This window comes from Ictalurus punctatus, chromosome 16 (genome assembly GCF_001660625.3).
Source record: "Ictalurus punctatus breed USDA103 chromosome 16, Coco_2.0, whole genome shotgun sequence".
NCBI lineage: Eukaryota > Metazoa > Chordata > Actinopteri > Siluriformes > Ictaluridae > Ictalurus > Ictalurus punctatus.
In genome coordinates this window covers 13,634,693-13,658,647 of record NC_030431.2, presented here as the reverse complement: position 1 = coordinate 13,658,647, position 23,955 = coordinate 13,634,693, and the positions used below count along the sequence as shown (strand labels likewise).

Sequence of the window (23,955 nt, the reverse complement as noted above, 5' to 3'; positions counted from 1 at the left end):
AAAAACAACAGCATCATCATCAGTAATAATAATAATAATAATAATAATAATAATAATAATCTCACAAAAAGTCGCGAGAGAGCACGCGGGCTCCCGGTAAGAGTCCCGTTAAAGAACAAAGCAGCAGATTAGAAGAAAATTATAACATCAGTTTAGATATTTAAAAAACGAGATACTTGTGTGGTGTTAAATCCTGAATAAGAATTTCTGTTCGAAGACTAATTATTTAAATTAGGTATAATTCATTTGCATTTTTAAATTTACATATTCGTTTCAGTGTGAACTGCTTTAACCTGCGCGTGAGCAGAAATGTAATTTGTCACTACAGCTGAGTTTTCTGCATTATGCTGCTGCTGCTGATTATTATTATTATTATTATTATTATTATTATTATTATTATTATTATTATTAATGCATGCCTCTTTTCTTACTCGCTGCGTCACGTGACTTTGAAACACATCGAGCTCGTTCCAAACTGAAACATGTGAAACTCTAGAGCTCGTCAGTAAGCACTTTAACACCGGGGGGAAATCAGCAATAAGGAATATCTGTCCCGTGCGCTGGTAAAGAAAGGGTTAAAGCGCGAGCGCCCGGAATGCGCTATAGCGAAGGGGCGGGAGGAGGAGGAGGAGGAGGAGGGCGCGAGCTCTCGAAATATTGTCATGTAAAGAGGGACCACTGCCAAGTGGCGGAGCAGAGCAGAGGGCGAAACAAAGAGAGACAGCGAGAGAGACAGAAAGCACGAGCGCGCAGAAGATTGTGGATGTGCATTTGGAGCGAGAAAAGAACCGAGAGTGACTGGAGAAAGTCAAACCCTGATCACCGACCACACCGTCACCTGCCGGAGGGAGTGAAGTTAATTTCATAAAGCTTAAAAAAGAACACGTGCTGCTGTTTGGTACCTGGTGCCCTCAGTACCAGTACCGTAACCAGCGGAATACCGACTCCACACGGAAAACCTCGCCTCGCGCACCCCGTCTCCTATTATTATTATTATTATTATTATTATTATTATACAATCATGTATTGATGTCCGCGCGCTCTCTGTCTCCTCACAGTTCCATATAAATTCTTCTCGGACCCAACCGGTCTGAATGAGAAGCGGAAGCAGTGGCGGATCCGCACCACCTTCACGAGCTCTCAGCTGAAGGAGCTCGAGCGCGTGTTCGCTGAAACGCATTACCCCGACATCTACACCCGCGAGGAGCTCGCGCTCAAGATCGAACCTACCGAGGTCAGAGTTCAGGTAATTATTATTATTATTATTGTCCATCCATCCATCTTCTACCGCTTACTCCTTTTCAGGGTCACGGGGAACCTGGAACCTATCCCAGGGAGCATCGGGCACAATGCGGGGTACACCCTGGTCAGGGTGCCAATCCATCGCAGGGCACAATCACCTACACACTCACACACCCATTCATACACTCCCGTGACCCTGAAATGGAGTAAGCGGTAGAAGATGGATGGATGGAAGATGGGTTAAACCTGGAACTTGTCTCTCAGGGAGAACTGGGAAGAACTCTGTTCAGTTGAATTTTCAGAATTGTAATTAAAATGAATAGCCAAAAGCACCTTTATTTAAATTAAAAATCATAAATTTACCATAGAAACAATGACATCCCTATGAAGCCCGCCCATCTCCTCTTCGACCAATCACAGGACACGGTGACATCAGTCGTTAGTTTTTATTCACATGACTTCATTCAGCGCCAATTCACAAATATTAACTTAGTCATTAATAAAACAGTTACAAACAGCAAAGTAAACTGAACACAAAGAGAAAGTGTATAAAATTAAAACATGACCATTTTTATACTTACACACATGGTAATGTAGGCTAGATAAGATAGTGTGCGTTATAAATATATTTTCCCCATTAACTGTGCAGTTCCCACACATTTAGGATTTAAACTGAGTTGGTCTTTATAAACCACGTCTCCCACACACATTAACGCTAGTGTTCAGCTTTTAGAAAGTTCCAGAAAACACACAGACAAGCCACAAAGAAGCATATTCAGAGGAACTCTAGAAATGTCTCCACACACACACACACACACACACACACACACACACACACACACACACACTTTAATACACAATACAAAAGAAAACGTACATAAAACAAACATAAATGTCCTCTCTCACACACAGAATAAAGTATATAAACTTAATAATTATTCACTGAATTTGTCTTCTTTCTTTCCCTTTTCTTTATTAAAATCATTAAGAGTAAATGAATAGACTAAATAAGCCAATCACCCAAAAGAGAAAACAAAAGGAATGTGGATGAAGCTCTCAGGCATACTCTGATTATGTCACTTCCTCCTCTGTCAGGAAGCAGGAAGTTGATCCCCAGCTGCAGGTTCGAGGCCTGTAGTGAAACTGTGTGTGACCAACATGTCGACTTTTCTTTAAACACTGTCGAGTGGAAGATATAGACTGAGGAGGAAGATGTAGGATAAAGACGATGTTTGCGATGCTGCAGTTGTTCTGCTCACTTCTGCTGCTACTGTCTCAAAACTGGCCAATAGGATCATCTTTTGGGCAGAGTCTAGCATGCCCTCCTCCTCTAGGTCCTCCTCAGTGATGTCACTGCAAACAGTTTATGTCATCAATGAAAGAAGCGAATGCTCAGTGTAGAAAATGATGAATAAATATTCAACTCAATTTAAAGAGTTAATGAGAGACTTTCCTCATAGACGGAATTATGAACAACGAGAGAACCAGAAATAAATCTGCATCTACACCAGAACCCTGTAAATCAAAAACCGGATTCAACCAAAATAACACACCCAAACAGGACGTTAGCGTACATGTTCACGTAAGCAATATTGCCATTATACTGAATATGGACAGGACTGTGATTCGGCTGTAGTCACGAGCCCGCAGGCCGAGTGCTGCATGTAACCACAGCCGTGATGATGTTTACTATAACCACACAGCTGACAGTGTGATACTGCTTTTATATAACAGTTCTATAAACAAGAAATTTATATCAAATAACCAACATTTATGACACAATAATAAACACACAAATTTCGGCTAGTGGACATAGATCTAGAATTTTCAGCCTTCTGTTACTGTTCACTTCCTTTTATTTCTAAAAAAAAAACCCTCCTGATATTCTGAAGTGTTTAAACTTCTCTTAGATGCTGACTCGGATTATATAATTTGTTTATTCAGGTTAAATTTGCCTACACATTTTAAGGTCATATTTTTCCATTTAAAACAGATTGTCAGTCCTTCAGTGTAAAAATGATTTGGGGGTGGGGCTATTTGCATATCACCTCAGTTTGATATGCAAATGTTAGGATGATATGGTGGTAATATGGATAACATTATTGATATGATGCAGTTATTCTGTACAGTGAGTTTAATTTAGTGTAAATGAAGTAAAACAGTGAGGCAGAGGTGGTGAGGCAGCACTGAGGCAGCACTGAGGCAGAGGCACAGTGGTACACCTCTAGATTTAACCAGCAGTAAATAAAGAGCAATGCCCCCTAGTGGACAACATGAACGCAGGATTTGGGATGGCAGAAGAATGTGTAAAGCAGGAGTGTCCAATCTTATCCGGAAAGGGCCGGTGTGGGTGCAGGTTTTTATTCCAACCAAGCAGGAGCCACATCTGAGTCTACTGAAAGCCAAGATCAACTGATTAAACATGTGGAATCAGGTGTGCCTCCTGCTTGGTTGGAATGAAAAAGTGCACCCACACCGGCCCTTGTAAATGTAAATGAATGAGATTACTGAGGATAACAGTATAGACTTGACAACAAAATAGACTTGATGTGAAAACTTTAACAAATTTCCTGATTATAACTGCACCATTTGACCTTATAGTACACAGTTATAAAAGGGATTTATTTATAATTGCACTATTGGTTGTGATTGAGATGAGGGTGTGTTCCCTTTAGAGTCTAGTTGCTCTCAAGGTTTCTTCCTCATGTTGTCTCAGGGAATTTTTCCTGGTCAGTCGCCTCTGACTTGCTCATTAGGGATCACCTTTTCATTTATAAATTAAAAAATATATTTCCTAAATTGATATATTTCTGTAAAGCTGCTTTGTGACAATATCCTTGTTAAAAGTGCTATACAAATAAAACTCAATTGATTTGAACATGGCAGTTTTCAATTTGAATTTTCATACACATTCATAAATTCTAGAATTTTTTTATGACTGAAGCTAAGCACAGAACTGAAAGTTTCATAATGACAATCAGCATTTTAATGCCACATCATGCAGAGGCCATGCACAGTTTCCCCTTTAACCAGTGTGCGGGAGAGCATGTGGGCGTGCGTGTGCGAGCAAGGTGCCCGAGCACCTGCTTTTCGTTGTTGACAATCGTGACATTGTGTACATTGGACACGTGTTTTTCGTTATGTTTCTGTTATGTCTTCTCCCTTTTCTGTCATTGGCTGTTATTTCACGTGTGTCTAGATTGGTGTCAGCCGTCAGCAATTGACGCTGATCATGTGTGTATATATACCGCGCACCTCCCAGCACACGGTGCAAAATATCAGATACGTTAGAGTAGATTAGTTAAGATTCCACACGATAGTTTATCACAGTCACAGTTATAGTTATTGTCCATGTTAGATTGGTCTGTTTAGTTCACGCTGGTTTTTCCACTCCCAGTTAGTAGTCATAGTTTATGCTTCTTGTTTTGTTCCTCGACCCTGTTTTCCGTGACCACGACATTGATTCCTGCCTTGCTCAGTTTATGTCAGTTTGCCGATCGCCTGACCTTTGCATGTTTCTGGATTACGATTTGGATTATTCTGCCTGTGTCTCTCTTCAATAAAATTGTCAAACTGCATTTGCATCCGTCCCTATCTTCGTTACATCTCAAGATGTGACAGAGTGTCATATGTCTTACCTAAGGAACTCGAGGTCGTCCCAGCCATTCCTCAGCAGGCCCTCCTCATAGTGCTCCAATCCAAGTCTCTGCAGCCATTCACCCACGCTAGAGTCCACTGACACTGCTACTACTGCTACCACCCTGCCACAGACCCCCCCCCCCCCCCCCCCCCACACACACACACACAATTACTGGAGAATATAACAAACAAGAGGTGTAAATAAAAAAAATACACAATTTATGACAGTGAGAGACAAATCAAGTCAGACAGAAAAATGAAACAGAAAAAGATGACAAGACAAAATTTGTAAAAGTTCCATAGAAAACTGTAAGAGAGAGGGAAACAAAAGACACACAGATAAAAAGAGGGACAGAAACATCTGCCCCACCCCCTTACCTCCTCAGGCAGGACCTCGGCCATGATGTCTTCCGGGATGGAGTGAGGAGGAAAAGTGCGACAACTTTCACTAAATCCCAAACCTCGACCGTGGATGACTCCACTCCTTTAAATCCCGTCCCCCCAACATCTCCTGCTCAGCTCACATATTCCACTTCACTCAGTTTCTTGGCCAGATGAAGTACTGAACATGACTGGTCCTGGCGAAGGGTCCAGACAGAAAGCTCTGCTTCCTGTAGGGGGCAGGGCAACGCTGGGGGAGGGAAGAGGCTTGGAGGAAACGGTCGCTGGTATTTTGATGTCTGCCATGTAAGGGTGCAGCCGAGGTTTGCTCTCTTCTTGGAAAAACAAGGCATCCGACACTTCAAGAGCACTTTTAGGGAGGGGTGGGGGTGGGAAGTCAGGAGGTGGGCGGGTCAAACCGGAACTTCCATCTTCCTCAGAGGTTTCCCCCTCCTCGCTGATGGGCCGTGGCGGGCGGCCGACTGTCTGTTTACGCACTTGGACGGAACCTTTGCCTTTCCCACCTCCACCTGCAGGGGGCGGTGATTTGGATGCAGATGGCAGACAGAAGGCGGAACCTGGGAGCAGGTCTGCAGCCAAAGCAGCTGATTGGTTAGGAACAACCTCAAGGATGTAGTAGGCAGGATTGCTGAAGCTATTTTTGCATGTGGTGGTATCTCCATCTGCAGAGTCTGTCTGCTTCGACCTGTCAAAAAAACAAAAACAAACAAAACGTGTGCATGCACACAATCAAGGTAAAGCCTGAATGAAAAACATAATGTTAGGTGTTCTGGGTAAACAAGGGTGGAGCTTAATTTAATTTGATTAACAGAAATGAAGTGAGATAGTCAGCTAACGTAACACAGCACTGCAATTCTGTGAGCCATGTAGCATAGCTAATTATATTTTAGCTCTCCAGCAATATCCTGATGCTAAACTGGCTTCCCTTAAATTATTATAGTGTGTAATTAAAACCAGGACTAACTTCAGGCCAACTGTTCAGCTATCAGTTACCAGCTGATCACACACTTATCACAATCATCTGTGTGTGCATGTGTGTGTGTGTGTATACCTGGTCTGTGTGTTCTCCTCTTTAGCAGTAGTGTGCGTGTATGCAGGTCGTCCTGTAGTGTTTCTCTCTCCTTCTTCTGAAACTTTACTCAGCTCCTTCCTGCTGGGTGTGGGCCTTCAGGAACCACCACCACAATCATAATCATCATCATCATCATAATCGTAGTCAACACCACCATCACCTCTTTGCTACTCCCACCTTTAATCATAATAAATATTCAGTAATCCATAAATTATTTTGATAGAATGAATGTACTGTAAGTGAGAGTGAATTAAATTGAGGATTACAGCATGTGTAACATGTGTTATAATCTCACACTATGTTTTACAGATGTACACTTCCAGTTTCTGTGAAGAGTCTGGGATCATGTTTCTCACTTGATGTAATCATGTCCTGCTCTAGAGGGCAGTGTTTTCCCTTTTGGCCCTCTGGTCTCATCCTTATCCCTGCTGATCCACTCTGAGAGGACAGAAAACAAAGGAAAGTATAGATTACATAGCCAGAGTGAGTGAAAAGCATCAGAATTTCACTGTTTTATTGATTGTTGCAAAATAAACACATAACACACATCAGTCCTTACAGAACAACCAAGTGCTTAGTTGAGTAACCATAGCAACCAGTAGTAAACTCAAGCCAGGAAATGACTAATGACTGCTGTTTACTAATTTAGTCGATGTAAAAAAAATTACTAAAATAATCTGTGCACTAATCCAAATCAAACAATTTTCATGTAAATCACTGAGCAAGAAAAAAAGGGGTTGATGGAGGTTCAAGAGTGGTACAGGTTAACACTGACTGGCCGACCCCGACACCTGACTGGCCGAGCCCTGACTGGTCGACCCGACACCTGACTGGCCGACCCCGACACCTGACTGGCTGAGCCCTGACTGGCTGACCCCGACACCTGACTGGCCGACCCCTGACTGGCTGACCCCGACACCTGACTGGCCGACCCTTGACTGGCCGACCCTGACACCCGACTGGCTGACCCCCGACTGGCCGACCCGACTGGCCGACCCCGAAACTTGACTGGCCGACCCCGACACCCCAATACCTGACTGGCCGACCCGGACACCTGAATGGCTGACCCCGACACCTAACTGGCCAACCCTGACTGGCCGACCCTGACACCTGACTGGCCGACCCCGACACCCGACTGGCTGACCCCGACACCCGACTGGCCGACCCCAACACCTGACGACTGTACTGTTGCTCATCCCAGGACTCTTATTCACAATCTGCTCATACTGAACATCCTGTACACACACTCTGTGTGTCTTTATTCTTCCACACCTGTACACTGTAATGATTTGTAATCGCAGTATCTAGTGTCACCAAGAAGAGTACAGGTTCTCTTTTTAAATCTGGTTCTTCTCAAGGATTCATATCCTTGTGTCGTCTCAGGGAGTTTTTCCTCAACACTGTCACCTCTGGCTTGTTCATTAGGATCTAGTCATTTAACATAGGTTTTTTTCATCTTGCCCAACTGACTCTCTTCCCTTCAAATGCATCTCTCTTTCTTGCCTTTTTTTGCCTATCAACAAAAATAAGAGTGACAGTCTGTGTCAGTGCAATAAAAAAATGAAAGTGGTACAGTAAAAGCCCATAGTGGCTTGAGAATCTGCATAAATGACAGCTAAAACACTTTACAAACATTACACACGTCTCTATTTAACTATTGACCAAGTTTCTATTTGTAATAAACATGTAGGCTAACATTACTGTGGATATAATACTTAGCAAGCTAGGAGAGTGAAAATAAATGAAGATGAATAAGGGCATTCAAAATAGATGAAATCTGAATGCACACAGCTTTATCCATATAGGTGTGTAGCCTGTAGGTACAAGTCTTCATCATGGAAAACAGGTCATCGACAAACAGTTATCGTCATAGTTTTCGTTAACGAAATTAACACCACTCTTCACACACGGAATGATAATGTTTTTAAAACTGCACTGTGTAAGCTGAATGCTCACACACACACACACACACACACACACACACACACACACACACACAAAGTCATACCGTAGGACTCGTATCCATCGAGGGATTTGACAGTGAGCAGTAGGTGTTGGTCCTGCAGGTACTCGATGTCAGACAGGATGGGCTTCAGTGTGGTCAGCTGCTTTGAGGACCAGCTCACACGCAGGAAGTTTTATTATCACTGCTCTGAGAGTCGTTCTCATAACTCTTCTTAAACTCTATGAGTGGGGAAAGAGAGTGACATGGAAAAAGACAGGAAAAAAAAGTGCTGAAAAAGACTGAACAATTCCATTACTAGGCACAAGGGGCTGCTCTTATTACAGATTTTTATTTAGAAATGTGTGTGTGTGTGTTTGTGTGTGTGTGTGTGTGTGTGTGTGTGTGTGTGTGTGTGTGTGTGTGTGTGTGTGTGTGATAGAAGTGTTACAGGCATGGACAGGCAGTATAACCTAAAATTAAAAACTGTGACTCATTTTCTTAGTGAATATAAATAAAATAAAAACATTTATATTACAAACCTCGTTATATGCCAAGAGTAAATCGCACACAACAGATCACGTCCATTTTAACAATCGTTTTAATCCACAGTGTGTGTAAAACACCAGCCACCAACAGTTTTTTACCATCCAGACATGTGGAGTAGAACTTAATAAAGAACTTGGTTCTGCTGGCCGTCTTAACAATGGCCTCAATGTTCTCAAACTCAGTGTAAGCCTGCTCTGAGGATTTAGGCAAACCTAAAAGAAAGACAGACAGGGGGAGTGAGACAGAGATTATTATTATTAGTCAGCAAATATATAAATTATTCAGTGTTACGTTTCTGAAAATTCAGCATCACAGTATGAAAGAAAACCTACAGAGAGTTGCAGAAATACCAACAGAGTGCTACAGCAACACTAACAGGATAAACACTAAACTAAAACTGCCTTGATCATTAATCATTTGTTAATCATTAATAATTATATTTTAATTAATACAATAAAGTTACTGATGAAATACATAAAATAAAACATTTGTGCAGAAACTAAAACTGGTGTACCAATAGGTAATACAGGAAGTATGGGTTTTATTTAATTTTGGTCTCACCTTTTTTGAGACAAATTGTGAGGGCTTGCCCACCTCAAACGTCGCAAACACAGGTGAGTGATCACTGGTGGCAATGTCGTCTGTGCAACCTGAGAGATTGAACCAGAAAATATTGTTCAGTTCAGTCTAACATTCACTCAAACAGCCTTTATATATAATGACATATACACACATAAACACATACACACACAGTAATGCTTGTAAGTTTGTGAACCCTTTAGAATTCATGAGTCCTAAAAGTAGATAGAGAGATCCCAGTTAAACAAATGAGACAAAAAAAATTATACTTGGTCATTTATTTAGTGAGGAAAATGATCCAATATTACATATCTGTGAGAGGTAAAAGTATGTGCGCCTCTAGGATTAGCAATTAGCAGTTTAAAGAGTCAGGTGTTTAGAATCAATGGGATGACGATCAGGTGTGAGTGAGTGAGCGTCCTGTTTCATTTAAAGACAGGGATCTATCAGAGTCTGATCTTCACAGCACATGTTTGTGGAAGTGTATCATGGCATGAACAAAGGAGATTTCTGAGAACCTCAGATAAAGAGTTGTTGAAGCTCATCAGCCAGTCACATCAGACTGGAAAATATCACAAAACCATCTCTAAAGAGTTTGGACTTTGGAGTTTGGACCCCTCCCCAGTAGTGGAGACCAACAAAGATCACTCCAAGAGCAAGGTGTAATAGTCCACGAGGTCACAAAGGAACCTCTGTACAAGAGTTTAAAAACCAACTCAAAATCTCTTTGCCCAATGTTTCTGTGACTCTTAACTGTGACTGTTTTGTGCAACTGTTTTTTTTTTCTCTTCTTCTTGCTGTGTTATTTGTGCTTTCTAATTGTAAAGCGACCTTGAGTGTGTAAAAGGCACTATAAAAACAAACTTCTTATTAAAATTCTAAAGGGTTCACAAACTTTCAAGCACCACTGCATGTACACTGCCCTCCTCTAATATTGCCACCCTTGGTCAATATGAGCAAAGAAGGCTGTGAAAAACTGTCTATTGTTTAACCTTTTAATATTTTGTTAAAAAATTCACAAAAATACTCTGCTCTCATGTATATCAAACACTTGCAAAAAAAAAAAACCAAAACAAAATACAGGTTTATCCAGAAAAATATCTGTTAAATATAGGTGTGGAACAATTATTGGCACCCCTATGAATTCATATGAAAAAATATATTTGTAGTATATTCCCATTGATATTTAAAAATGTTTTAGTACACCTGGGTGACGAGGAACAGGAAATTGTTCAACCATGACTTCTTGTTTCACAGGGGTATAAATACAGTATCTCACAAAAGTGAGTACACTCCTCAAATTTTTGAAAATATTTGATTATATCTTTTCATGTGACAACACTGAAGAAATGACACTTTGCTACAGTGTAAAGTAGTGAGTGTACAGCTTGTGTAACAGTGTAAATTTGCTGTCCCCTCAAAATAACTCTACACACCATTAATGTCTAAACTACTGGCAACAAAAGTGAATACATCCCTAAGTGAAAATGTCCATATTGGGCCCAATTAGCCATTTTCCCTCCCCGGTGTCATGTGACTTGTTAGTGTTAAAAGGTCTTAGGTGTAAATGGGGAGCATGTGTGTTAAATTTGGTGTCATTGCTCTCACACTCCCTCATAATGGTCACTGGAAGTTCAACATGGCACCTCATGGCAAAGAACTCTCTGAGGATCTGAAAAAAAGAATTGTTGCTCTACATAAAGATGGCCTAGGCTATAAGAAGATTGCCAAGACCCTGACACTGAGCTGCAGCATGGTGGCCAAGACCATACAGCGGTTTAACAGGACAGGTTGCACTCAGAACAGGCCTCGCCATGGTCGACCAAAGAAGTTGGGTGCACGTGCATAGCGTCATCTCCAGAGGTTGCCTTTGGGAAATAGACATATGAGTGCTGCCAGCATTGCTGCAGAGGTTGAAGAGGTGGGGGGTCAGCCTGTCAGTGCTCAGACCATACGCCGCACACTGCATCAAATTGGTCTGCATGGCTGTCGTCTCAGAAGGAAGCCTCTTCTAAGGATGAATGGGAGTGTCATGGTCTGGGGCTGCATGACTGCTGCTGGCACTGGGGAGCTACAGATCATTGAGGGAACCATGAATGCCAACATGTGCTGTGACATACTGAAGCAGAGCATGATCAGTATGCAGTATTCCAGCAAGATAACAACCCCAAACACACCTCCAAGATGACCACTGCCTTGCTAAAGAAGCTGAGGGTGAAGGTGATGGACTGGCCAAGCATGTCTCCAGACCTAAACCCTATTGAGCATCTGTGGGTATCCTCAAACGGAAGGTGGAGGAGCACAAGGTCTCTAACATCCACCAGCTCCGTGATGTCATCATGGAGGAGTGGAAGAGGACTCCAGTGGCAACCTGTGAAGCTCTGGTGAACTCCATGCCCAAGAGGGTTAAGGCATGGTAGCCACACAAAATATTGACACTTTGGGCCCAATTTGGACATTTTCATTTAGGGGTGTACTCACTTTTGTTGCCAGCGATTTAGACATTAATGGCTGTGTGTTGAGTTATTTTGAGGGGACAGAAATTTACACTGTTACACAAGCTGTACACTCACTACTCTACATTGCAGCAATGTGTCATTTCTTCCGTGTTGTCACATGAAAAGATATAATCAAATATTTACAAAAATGTGAGGGGAGTACTCACTTTTGTGAGATACTGTATGAGGTAACACACAGGTCAAATTCCCTTATTCATTCATAACAATGGGTAAGACCAAGGAATATAGCTGTGATGTGCGGCAAAAGGTTGTTGAGCTTCACAAAATGGGAAGTGTCTATAAGAAAATAGCACAAGCATTGAAAATGCCCATTTCCACTATCAGGGCAATAATTAAGAAGTTCCAGTCAACGGGAAATGTTATGAATCAACCTGGAATTGGACGCATGTCTATATTGTCTCAATGGACTGTGAAGAGGATGGTCCAAGTGGCCAAAAAATCTTCAAGGATCACAGCTGGAGTATTGCAGAAGTTAATTGCGTCTTGGGGTCAGAAAGTCTCCAATACTACAATCTGAAGTCACCTACATCACCACAAGTTGTCTGCAAGGGTTTCAAGAAAAAAAATTCTACTCTCATCCAAAAACAAACTCAGGCGTGGATATACATTCCAACCCAGGCTCGAGTGTCTTGCAGTGACCCTCAGATCTTTTGAACAGGCCATGCCCTCAGAATGAATGAGTGCGTATTCTCGTTCCCACAACGTTCAGTTCCCTTTGAAAGAGAGTTACATGCATGTATCCCTGTTCCCTGAGAAGAGACATTGTGTAGCTTCGTCATACTGGGGCATTCCTGTGAATTGAGTCTTCGCTTCAGAGATTATTTTTATATATATATATATATATATATATATATATATATATATATATATATATATATATATATACACACACACACACACACACACACACACACACACACACACACAGTACTGTGCAATAGGCACATGCAAAGAAATGATGCACAGCAAAGATGCCATTAAACATAATGAAATTTTCATGTGAAAAAATAAGTACACCCCATGGAAATTGTTGCATTTTTTTAACGTTTGAATAAGCAAACATTTGATCATCTTTGAAACAAGTGCCTGTTAATCAAGTTGATATACTTGAACAAAGCAACATGGAAATTAGCTTTTTCAATAGATGCGATATTCTTCTGTGGAAAAAATAAGTACACCCTTGGCCTTAGAAGCTAGCATTGCCCCATTTAGCAGAAATAATTTTGTGTAGGCGTTTTGCATAATTGTCCACCTGTCGCTGACATCAGTTAGCTGGAATTTTTGACCACTCTTCCATGCAATATTCTTTCAGTTCCAAGATGTTTGAGGGTTTTCTTGCATGTACTGCCCATTTCAAATCCCCCACAACATTTTAATGGAATTCAAATCCAGGACCACAGAAAGGTCCCAGGCATGATCTGCAGATGGGCCTCAGCCTCCTGACACTACACATAAACCTTGATGTTAGAGGATGTTGCCCCACAGAGGCTCCATCATTAGGGGTGTGGCAGGCCGAAATGGTGGCCACATAGACCCTGAATTTAGAAGGCGCCAACACTGCTGACAAACTCTCCTGTCAACTCTCTCCAGACTGGGCATCACCGGAACGGTTCTGCGCTGGGTGGAATCCTATTTCTCAGACAGATCCTTCAAGGTATCATGGAGGGGAGGTATTTCTGAAACTCAGTAACTCACAACTGGCGTTCCACAGGGGTCAGTTCTAGGTCCACTGCTCTTTTCTATCTACACTACAACTCTAGGACAGGTGATTGAGTCTCATGGCTTCTCATATCATTGCTATGCTGATGACTCCGAGCTCTATTTGTCCTTCCAGCCTGACGATCCATCCATCTCTGCACGTATCTCTGCTTGCCTGTCGGACATCTCGGTCTGGATGAGGGAACACCACCTTAAGCTCAACCTGGCAAAATCTGAGCTTCTCGTCATCCCAACCTGTCCCTCAATCAACCACATCCTCACTGTACAGCTTGGCTCAACCACACTCAAGCCAACCAGGATGGCCTTGGGGTGATTCTCGATGACAGCTTGACCTTTACAGACCACATCTCAACAGCTGCATGGTCCTGTAGGTTCATCCTATACAATATCAAGAAAATCAAACCCTACCTCACCAAACAGGCTACACAGATAATAGTGCAGCCTCTTGTTATCTCAAAATTGGACTACTGCAACTCACTACTCTTGGGGCCTCCTGACCAGCTCCATCAAACCCCTCCAAATGATTCAGAACGCAGCAGCACGCCTCATCTTCAACCAGCCCAAGAGAACCCATGTCACACCCCTATTCATCTCCCTCCACTGGCTTCCTGTAGCTGCCCGCATCAAATTCAAGGCCTTGACGCTCACCTACAAGACATTATCTGGAACAACACCCTCCTACTTCAACTCTCTCCTGAAGGCTTACCTTCCTCACGCAATCTGCGATCAATCAACAACCGAAGCTTACTAGTGCCTACTCAGCGTGGCTCAAGATCCCTTTCAAGAACATTCAAACTAACTGTTCCTCAGTGGTGGAATGAACTTCCAAACTCAATCCGGACTGCAGAATCTCTCACCATCTTCAAAAAACAGCTAAAGACCCACCTCTTCCGTGAACACCTAACCAAACCATATAAAAAAAAATATATATATATATATATATATATATATATATATATATATATATATATATATATATATATATATATATATATATATTTTTTTTTTTTAATATCTCTACTCTGCGCACTTTGCTTCTTCTGGAACTCAATTAACAGATCCTGTATGGTAGCACTACTTGTATTGTATTGATAACAGACACATTTTGCAGTAGTTTCCACACTGCCAGATGGTCTTTTAGTGATGTTAATTCTTGCACATTCTATTGGATTTTCATTGTCCTGTGACACCTTACTGACCAGAGAAGTCTGAAAACTTGGGATAACCTACAGTAGTATTGGGGGCAAACTGCATGAACAACCTCATGTCTGCTGATACCTCCCTCTGCAGCCCCTCAGGACCATGCCTTCTTTGTCTGCTTGGCCTTTATGATCATTCTGAGATCAGGCCTATTAGCAATTACTCCTGGATCTCTGAGGAGGTAGGTAGGCCACCATACTCGCCTTCTGTATCTCCCGCGCACTAGCTGAATACCGCTGTATGTCGAGCTCACTCAGCAGGTCTACTTGGTAGGCCAATAATAACGACGACATCATTATAAATCTGCTAGTTACCGTAAAAAATCAGATCAAGATACAAGAACACATTTTTATGATACATGATGCTAATTCTGATATTTGGATTACTTAAAATGTCCAGTCAGCTGGTCATAACAGCTTGATAACGGTGTTATCAACATAATGTGCTGTAATTTATCACCCTGTGAGTGCTACATAGATGACTCAGTGATATTTGGTAAAATTTACCGTAGGAGTTACAGATGATGTGCGCTTCTGGATAAGACTTCCACAGGATCCGGTCACACCACAACGGCACGTTTGTCCTCATCGGAGAGGAAAAGTGGAGAAAGCTGAAAAAGAAGGTTAAGGGGATGGGCATCAGTGTTCTTTAGTTTCATTTTGATCCTCTGTGACTTCCTGTGTCAAAGGTAAAGCAGCAGGAAGGAGGTTTCTATCCATCAGGTTTCGCTGCAGTAATTTATACAACCCCAGTTCTGAAAAAGTTGGGACAGTATGGAAAATGCAAAAAAAAACAACAACAAACAAACAAACAAAAAGAGTAATTTATTTTGCGCTTTATAATGTGCTACACATTCTCAATGGGAGACAGGTCAGGACTGCAGCAGGCCATGCTAGCACCTGCAATCTCTGCTTACACAACCACGTGCTTGTAATCTGGGCAGAATGTGGTTTGGCGTTGTCCTGCTATGGATAGCAGCATATGTTGCTCCAAAATGTGTACATATCTTTCTGCATTAATGATGCCCTCACAGATGTGCAAGTTACCCACTGACACACCACCATACCATGACAGAAGCTGGCTTTTGGACCTGACGCTGATAACAGCTTGGATGGTCCTTTCCCTCTTTACCCCGGAGAACACGACAGCTGTTTTGTCCAATAAAATGTCGACTCGTCGGAACACAAAACACGATTCCACTGTGCTACTGTCCATCTCAGATGAGACCAAGCCCAGAGAAGTGGGCGGAGCTACTGGACACCATTCATGTACGGCTTCTGCTTTGCATAGTAAAGCCTTAACCTGCATCTGTGGATGCAGCGGCGAATGGTGTCGTCTGGAAAAGGTTTACCAAAGTGTTCCCGAGCCCATGTGCCCAAAGTGTTCTGAGCCCACACCCCACACCCACCAACCCACCTCACCCCCAACTCAACCCCCCAACCCCCACCAACACCCACTCCCCAATCCACACACACCAATCCACACACACACACCACCATTCCACACCCATCGATCATTTTATTGTGAAATGATTGATTTCTGTTACAGGATTCGGCGAAAAGGGGTCGCTGCGCTTCTCCTGTTGCACCTCAGAATGAGTTTATAATGGATTTGTTTTCAGTTTGTTTTTAGAAGACAGATCATCAGGCTGAACTGAAGAATTTCAGGATATCCTCCTATATGTGTGACTCCACCCAAAATGTGTGAGTGTGTGTGAAATGTGTGTTAACACAGACTTGGTAATACTGTAAACCTGACTCAGTGTTTCAGTGAAGTTGAGTCAGTCTGTAAAAAAGGCTCTCAGTTTCCAGTAAACTTTCTTGTACATTTAGCAAAAATGTAAATAAAGTAATGCACTATAATCTAGTGTAAAACCACTGTAAAGCAAATACACCCCCCCCCCCCCCCCCCCACACACACACACACATATATATATATACACACTTATACACACACACAATTTACAACATTCATTTCCTAAGTGTGTTCTGGTTTCATGCTGAAGTTAAAAATGGAGTCACATATTAACCCTATTCCACCTCTCCCTCTCTCTCTCTCTCTCTTCATCTCTCTCTCTCTCTCCATCAGTCCCTCTCTCTCTCTTCATCTCTCTCTCTCCCCCATCAGTCCCGCTCTCTCTCTCCCTTCATCAGTCCCTCTCTCTCTCTCTCTCTCTCTCTCTCCACATCAGTCTCTCTCTCTCCATCAGTCCCTCTCTTTCTCCATATCTCTCTCGCTCTTCACCAGTCCCTCTCACTCTCTTTCTCTCCCTTCATCTCTCTCTCACCCTCCACCCATCTCACTCTCCCCGTCTCACTCTTGTCATGGGTGAAGGTGGTCCAGTCCTCCTGTGTGTCCTTCACTTTCTTCATCACCACCAATTTTCCCGCCTCCACGTCCACGCTGAATGTGTGTTTCTGACTCTTCCCTATTTTAGCCAGTTCAGCCAGGTACATGTCCGGCTTCACCTGACACACACACACACACACACATACACACACACACTCCTTGTGAACAGCCAAGTGACATCTGTGGGACATGTTTTTGGTCATACTTTGACAAAAGTGAGGCACAGCAAGCACCAAAGTGCTGTGTGCATGTGCAGGTGTGTGTGTGTGTGTGTGTGCAGGTTACCTTGAAGGCGTGGACAGGAATGGCCTTGCTGTGGCATGTCAGGGGGTGAGGAGAGAGGACACACTCATATTCTGGAGAGCCTTCAGAGCCTACAGACAGACAGGGGGACAAGGAGAGGGAGTGCAAGAGACAGACAGACAGACAGAGCTTAGTAATCACTTGTCAGCTAAAACAGGCTTTAAATAAATGAAAGCGAGGGAGCTGGTACCGACTCTGGAGTAGGAACTAAAATCAGCCCTGTAATGGAAACACCTGCAGTGGAAACCGACTCCCACTGTGGCTCATGGGAAAATAAAAAGCTGTTCTAGCTTTCAGGTGCCAAAACCTGTGCCACTGTGTGTGTGTGTGTGTGTGTGTGTGTGTGTGTGTGTGTGTGTGTGTACCTTCTTCTCTATGGAGGACAGTAGGTCCTTGAGGCTGGCCAGTTTAGTGACGAGATTCTCCAGTTCTTGATCTCCACCCTGACTCACAGACTGTGTGTATGAGAGAGAGAGAGAGAGAGAGAGAGAGAGAGAGAGAGAGAGAGAGAGAGAGAGAGAGAGAGAGAGAGAGAGAGAGATATTAATCAAATAATTTTGAATATTTAAACAATCAGGACAGAACAGATTCAGAGTCACAGTGGTAAAAAAAAAAAAAAACAAGAACCTGTTTGGCAGCACTGCTTGTTAAATTAAAGTATAGATAGCCAACTATGGCTAAAGCTACACTACATGATACATGCTAATTACAAGTACTCCTTGCTGCTGTATCCTGATTGGTCAGAAGGTGTTGATTAACTGCAGCTCTGACAGTAATGCAGCTGCAAATCACAGGTTTATATTAATACACTCATTCTAATATGTTATCGTTGCCATAGTAACAGCTCATTCACAGGGACTTGCACTGCAGAAGCTCCTCATAAACAAATTAAACAAGTGTGTAAATCATTGATATGGTGAAGTTTTCTGTATGGAGATGTTTATGTAATATTTATGGAAGGAGTCTCCAGTGTCAGCGCTTTGTAACAGTCAGAGTTAAAGCTGTAACTTTTAAGCCTTCAGGACAGAGAAGTTTACACTTTGCGGTTTCTCAGTAACATGACTAGCTGCGTTTTTCTCTTATTAACTTCAAGAGAGAGAAAAGAGAGAGGGCAGGTGAGGGAATGACTGATTATAGCTGGTATAACGTAAGTGACAACAGGAACTAACTTGTTTCATCGATGTTCCACAACAGTAAATGTAACTACAACTCCTGGCAAAAAATATGGAATCACCACACTTTAAGCTTCATGAAGCATACCTCAAACAAGGTAAATTAAATTATTTTAAATAATGGCATATTTTAATTAAAATAATTAAAATATTTAAATTTTTTAAAGTCACTCAATGTTGAGGAAAAAATTCTGAAATCATCTTGTAATTCACATTTCTGAAACAAATACCAGCACAAGTCTAAAAATGCAAATTATAGTGCTTACACACCTTAGAGTGTTTAAAGACCTTTCCCTTGGACTTTTTGTCTGACACAGAGTGTAGTAAAAGATGTCTGTTGTTCACAGTCAGTATAAACAAAATGGGAAGGTTATGAAAGAAAAGTGTACGGGTCGACCAAGGAAGACGGCAAACGTCAGGATATAAACCTCGAAGCGATACACCTTGAAAATAGAAAATGTACAACAAAACAAATTTTTAAAAAATGTGTCAGAAGGAGGAGTCAGTGTTTGTGACAGAAGTGTAAGAAATCGACTGATTGAAGCGGATTTACGTATAGAAAAGGCAAACAAAAACCAGCACTAACACCTAAACAGAAGAAAATAAGGTTACAGTGGGATAAAGAGAAGAGATCATGGAGTGTGGAGGATTGGATGAAAGTGATGTTCAGTGATGAATCAGTGATGAATCTGCACTGGCCACTGAGATAATGTGGAACTTCTGTCTGGTGCGGTTCTAATGAAACATAAAGATGACTGTCTGAGGAAAACAATTAGATTCCCCACTCATGTACGATATAGGGTAACATGTCAGGTAAAATACCAGGAGAGACCTCAACAGTCCATGCACAGGTGTACACTGAAATTAGGTTTGGTGATGATGTAGTCATTTTTAAGGATGATGATGTATCTTACCACAGAATAAAGAGTGTTGGACTCCTGGCTGAGCATGTGAGTGAGAAGACATGTGTGAAGTGAGCTCCTGAGCATTTTATCTTTTAATTGTGCTTTTCAGGCAACTCAAATCTTTTCTAAGACATTTGGTGCATTCTTTTTCAATTACTTTTACGTTACGATTATAAACAGAAAGGACTTATGGCTTCTGAAAGACTACGGAAACCTAAATCTTCACCCAGCATGACAGTGAGTCATGGTGACAAGCTACCGCTGACCTGGAAAACCTCCGCACAGCTTTGATCGCGGAGCTAACATCTACCATCGCAGTACAGGTGAAAGCAGCTATTGACTCAGCTCTGGCCCCAGTTGTTGCGTCTTTGAGAGTTTTAAATCGAGCACTGAATCATAAGCTTGACCAGCACCTGAACGATTACAGTGACCGCATTATAGCACTGGAACAGACGGTGCTAAAGCTATATTTGACTAACAAACAACTCACCGATAAAATGGAGGGCCTGGAGTCCCGTTCACGGCGCTGCAATCTCCGGGTCATCAGTATTCCGGAAGGAGAAGAAGGGAGCGATCCGCTAACGTTTATGTCACAATTTTTCCAGGATGTGTTCAGATCAGAAATCTTCCCAACCGCTCCATTGCTGGATAGAGCACACCGTATTTGTCCCGCGCCTTTGGAGGAGCGAGAGGATCAAAGGCCCAGAGTGATGATTGTGCAGTTTCACTACTTTCACGACAGAGAAAAAGTTGTTCGACGCGGGAATTGGAATCAACTTTTCCATCAGGGCCGTAAGGTCTTCATCTTTCCTGATTTCAACTCGAGCGTTGCTAAGAGGAGAGCGGCCTTCACTACGGTGAGAAACAGCTTGCGTGAGAGAAATGTGCGTTTTTTTTCTCAGATACCCTGCTCACCTTCGGATAGACCTCGGTGATGAGAGGCTGTAATTTGACCCCAAAAAGCACAATGATGGTTTAATGAACGGTTTCCTCCATCTAAAGCTGCCTACATGACAGTTAACCAATTTATTAATACCTGTCATGTGACTGTAAAACTACTCGGGTGTGGGCAACTATATCAGTTTCCATATAAATCTATAGGTTGCCTGAAATACATGGTAATTGTGGTACCTTTTATGCTCGGGAGTGACTTCACACAACAAGAATAGGTATGGTTTACAAGTATCGGATGTTCCAATGTTGTGAGGTTCTGCCTTCATTGTTGGAATGGAGAGAAGAAGTTAATTGATGTTCAGAGAAGGGTGGGGGAGGGTGGAGTTGGAAGCGGGGAGGGATGCCGTGCTGTTTTGGTTTTTTTTTTTCTTTTCTTTCTTTCCTATTGATATCAACCTATCTGTACTTCATTCTGTATTAACCTAAATTTATGGACAATACCTGAAGCTCATTCAGATTCCTAAGTTGGAATGTGAAAGGTCTGAATGGTCCCTTCAAAAGATCCAAAGTTTTGACACATTTAATACTACAAAAACCTGATGTTGCATTTCTTCAGGAAACCCATCTCCGTCTCAGGGATCAACGCAGACTCCAAGCTCGCTGGACATTGAATATGGCTCAATACTAAAGGTACCAAATGTTTCTCACTCCCATTTTCTGTCTGCCAAATCATTTAATAAATAAGCTAAAAATCTACAACAGAAACAGAAAGCAAAGATAAAACCAACTTATAACCAATTTATTTTCAAAGGTTATGTCAACATCTCAAAATATACTGTACCTCTGTTAAACATTTAAAAATAATCAGTAGGAATAAATCTTGTACAAACTGTACATGAACATGGTAAGAAAGATTCCAACAGGAATTTGAAATGTGAACCTTTGATTAAAACTCGAGTATGTGAGTGAGGGGTGGATTGCTGTTAAGGTATAAAGTTTGTATGTTTCCATAAAGTACATGCCTGACTACCACCCCAGCCTCGGTGCACTCTGTTGATGCAGCCACCTCTTTCTCACACTGAGTGACAAACTGTTCATAGAAGTACAGGCTTTTCCAAGTTTCCACTGGCATCGTGGTGCTGCACTCTGCTGCCTTTAACTACACCAGTCATGGTATCCTGGGGAATGATCATCAAACTTCCCAGAAGCTCCATGATAGATACGTGCCTGCCTGCCTGTACTCCTGGGAAAGAATGTTGTGTTTACTGTGGAGAACACATTACAGAACATGTTTCAAAACACATTTTGGATGTCAGATTTAGACCTAATTACTGTGAAATGCCACAAATTACAAAGTAGAAATATTCAATATCAGTCCTTATAGGATTTGGGGGTTTTTTTGTGATTGTTGCAGCCAAAAATGCTTGCCTTGCTTTTGCTCTGGCTTTTTTTTCACAATTTGCGATGCAACTCATGGAGGTTATTATGCTTTTTTGTGGAAAACTACTTGAATTGGCGAAATTTGTAATTGCATGAAATAGTTTTGCACGGACATTCACAGTGATGTTTGTTGGTAACTTTCATATGTGTTCACCTCATAATTATGATATTTTCAACAGGAATTGAAGTCACCTTATATGAGTGTACAAGCAAGCAGGAAATTGACCCCCCCAAAAAAGCTAGGCAAAATTACATATGCTTTGACTATTTTTTTTAATTCCCAAATATAGATTGATAATTCTAGATAGCATGGTTCAGGTACATTGGGAAAGTCTTAAAATACAGTTTTAAAATACAGTACAAGCTGAGATAGGAAAAGTGATATACACTGATCAGACACAACATTAAAACTACCTGCATAATATTGTGGAGTTTCCCCCTTTTGCTGCCAGAACAGAACTGACCTGTCGAGGCATGGACTCCACAAGACCTCTGAAGGTGTGCTCTGGTATCTGGCACCAAGACGTTAGGAGCAGCTTCTTTAAGTCCTGTAAGTTTGCGGTTGGGCCTCCATGGGTCGGGCTTTTTGTCCAGCACATCCCACAGATGCTCGATCGGATTGAGATCTGGAGAATTTGGAGGTCAATTCAACACCTTCAACTCTATTGGAAGATACTAACCACTGCATACCAGGAAAACCCCACAAGACCTGTTTTGGAGAAGCTCTGTCCCAGTCGTCTAGCCAGCACAATTTGGCCATTGCCAAAGTCGCTCAGATCCTTATCCATTTTTACTTTCAATACATCATGTTCAAGATCTGACTGTTCAATTGTTGCCTAATACTGTGTATCCCACCCCTTAACAGGTGCCATTGTAATGAGATAATCAATGTCATTCGCTTCACCTTTCAGTGGTTTTAATGTTATGGCTGATCGGTGTAAATTTGTCATGACAAATAATATCCCATATTTATCATGTATATACTGTATGTAGAAGATGTACTAATGTAACAAAAGAAACCTAAAGTTAGTTCAAATCATGTACAGATGTGTATTATTATTATTATTATTATTATTGTTGTTGTTGTTATCATCATCAGCATCATTACCATTTTGTGATATGCTGATATCGCAATTTTTCTATCTTTTGGTATCGCAAATCTCTCTCTCTATCTATCTATCTATCTATCTATCTATCTATCTATCTATCTATCTATCTATCTATTTTTTCATGAATTGATGTGCAGAGCTTAAAGGAAAATTCCAGCTTTTGTAGAACGCTTTGCTAAGTATTTGTCAATTAAGCCCTAAATCTACTTTTTCAAAGGTAGGAATTTGTGGTTATCAATTATTAACCTCAACACATCAAATCCTCCAGGCTTTAGTGATTTTGCAATTGCAAAAATTAATGCAAAATCAAGCAAACTCTGCAATAGTTTGGAGGAACTTGCAATGTTTCAAAATCACTGCAGATTTTCTGCAGATTTGGGCGAAGAGGCATCATTTGATGTCATCACAACGCACACTCAGTCAAACCCCGCTTCAATTCACAGTACAGCTAAGTGGTCATATTTACCAACAAACATCATTGCAAAAGACAGTGCAAAACAATATTTTGCAATTACAATTTTGGCAATTAAAGTAGATTTCCACAACAACAAAAAAAAATCATTTGAAAAAAGCTGCAGCAAAATCAAGCATTTTTGGCCACAGCAATCCCCCCCAAAAAACTGCAATCTCCTGTATGGGCTCATGCTTTCTTTGTGTTTACACATTTAACAATGCTTTTATGAATCACTGTAACAGCCCACAACGAATGATAGGGCTGGGCTTGTGCGTCGCACTGCAGGTTATCCAAGTCAGGAGACACAGTGGAAAGCACGCTTCTATTTTCAGCTGTTATGTTAAACCTAGATTGCAATTTTGTTTTGATGCACACAAGGACACTGTGCCATCAAGATAATTTTCACAAATGAACACAACCTTTTATGAAGTTTGAAGCCTAAATACAATCGCCAGAAATAAAAACC

General features: G+C 41.7%; 1 pseudogene; it reads right to left on the bottom strand.

Annotated features, from left to right (window-relative positions):
* Positions 1–1,673: 1,673 nt before the first annotated feature.
* LOC108276646 (phosphatidylinositol 3,4,5-trisphosphate 5-phosphatase 2A-like) lies at positions 1,674–21,618 on the bottom strand (annotated as a pseudogene).
* Between the last annotated feature and the right edge of the window lie 2,337 nt (positions 21,619–23,955).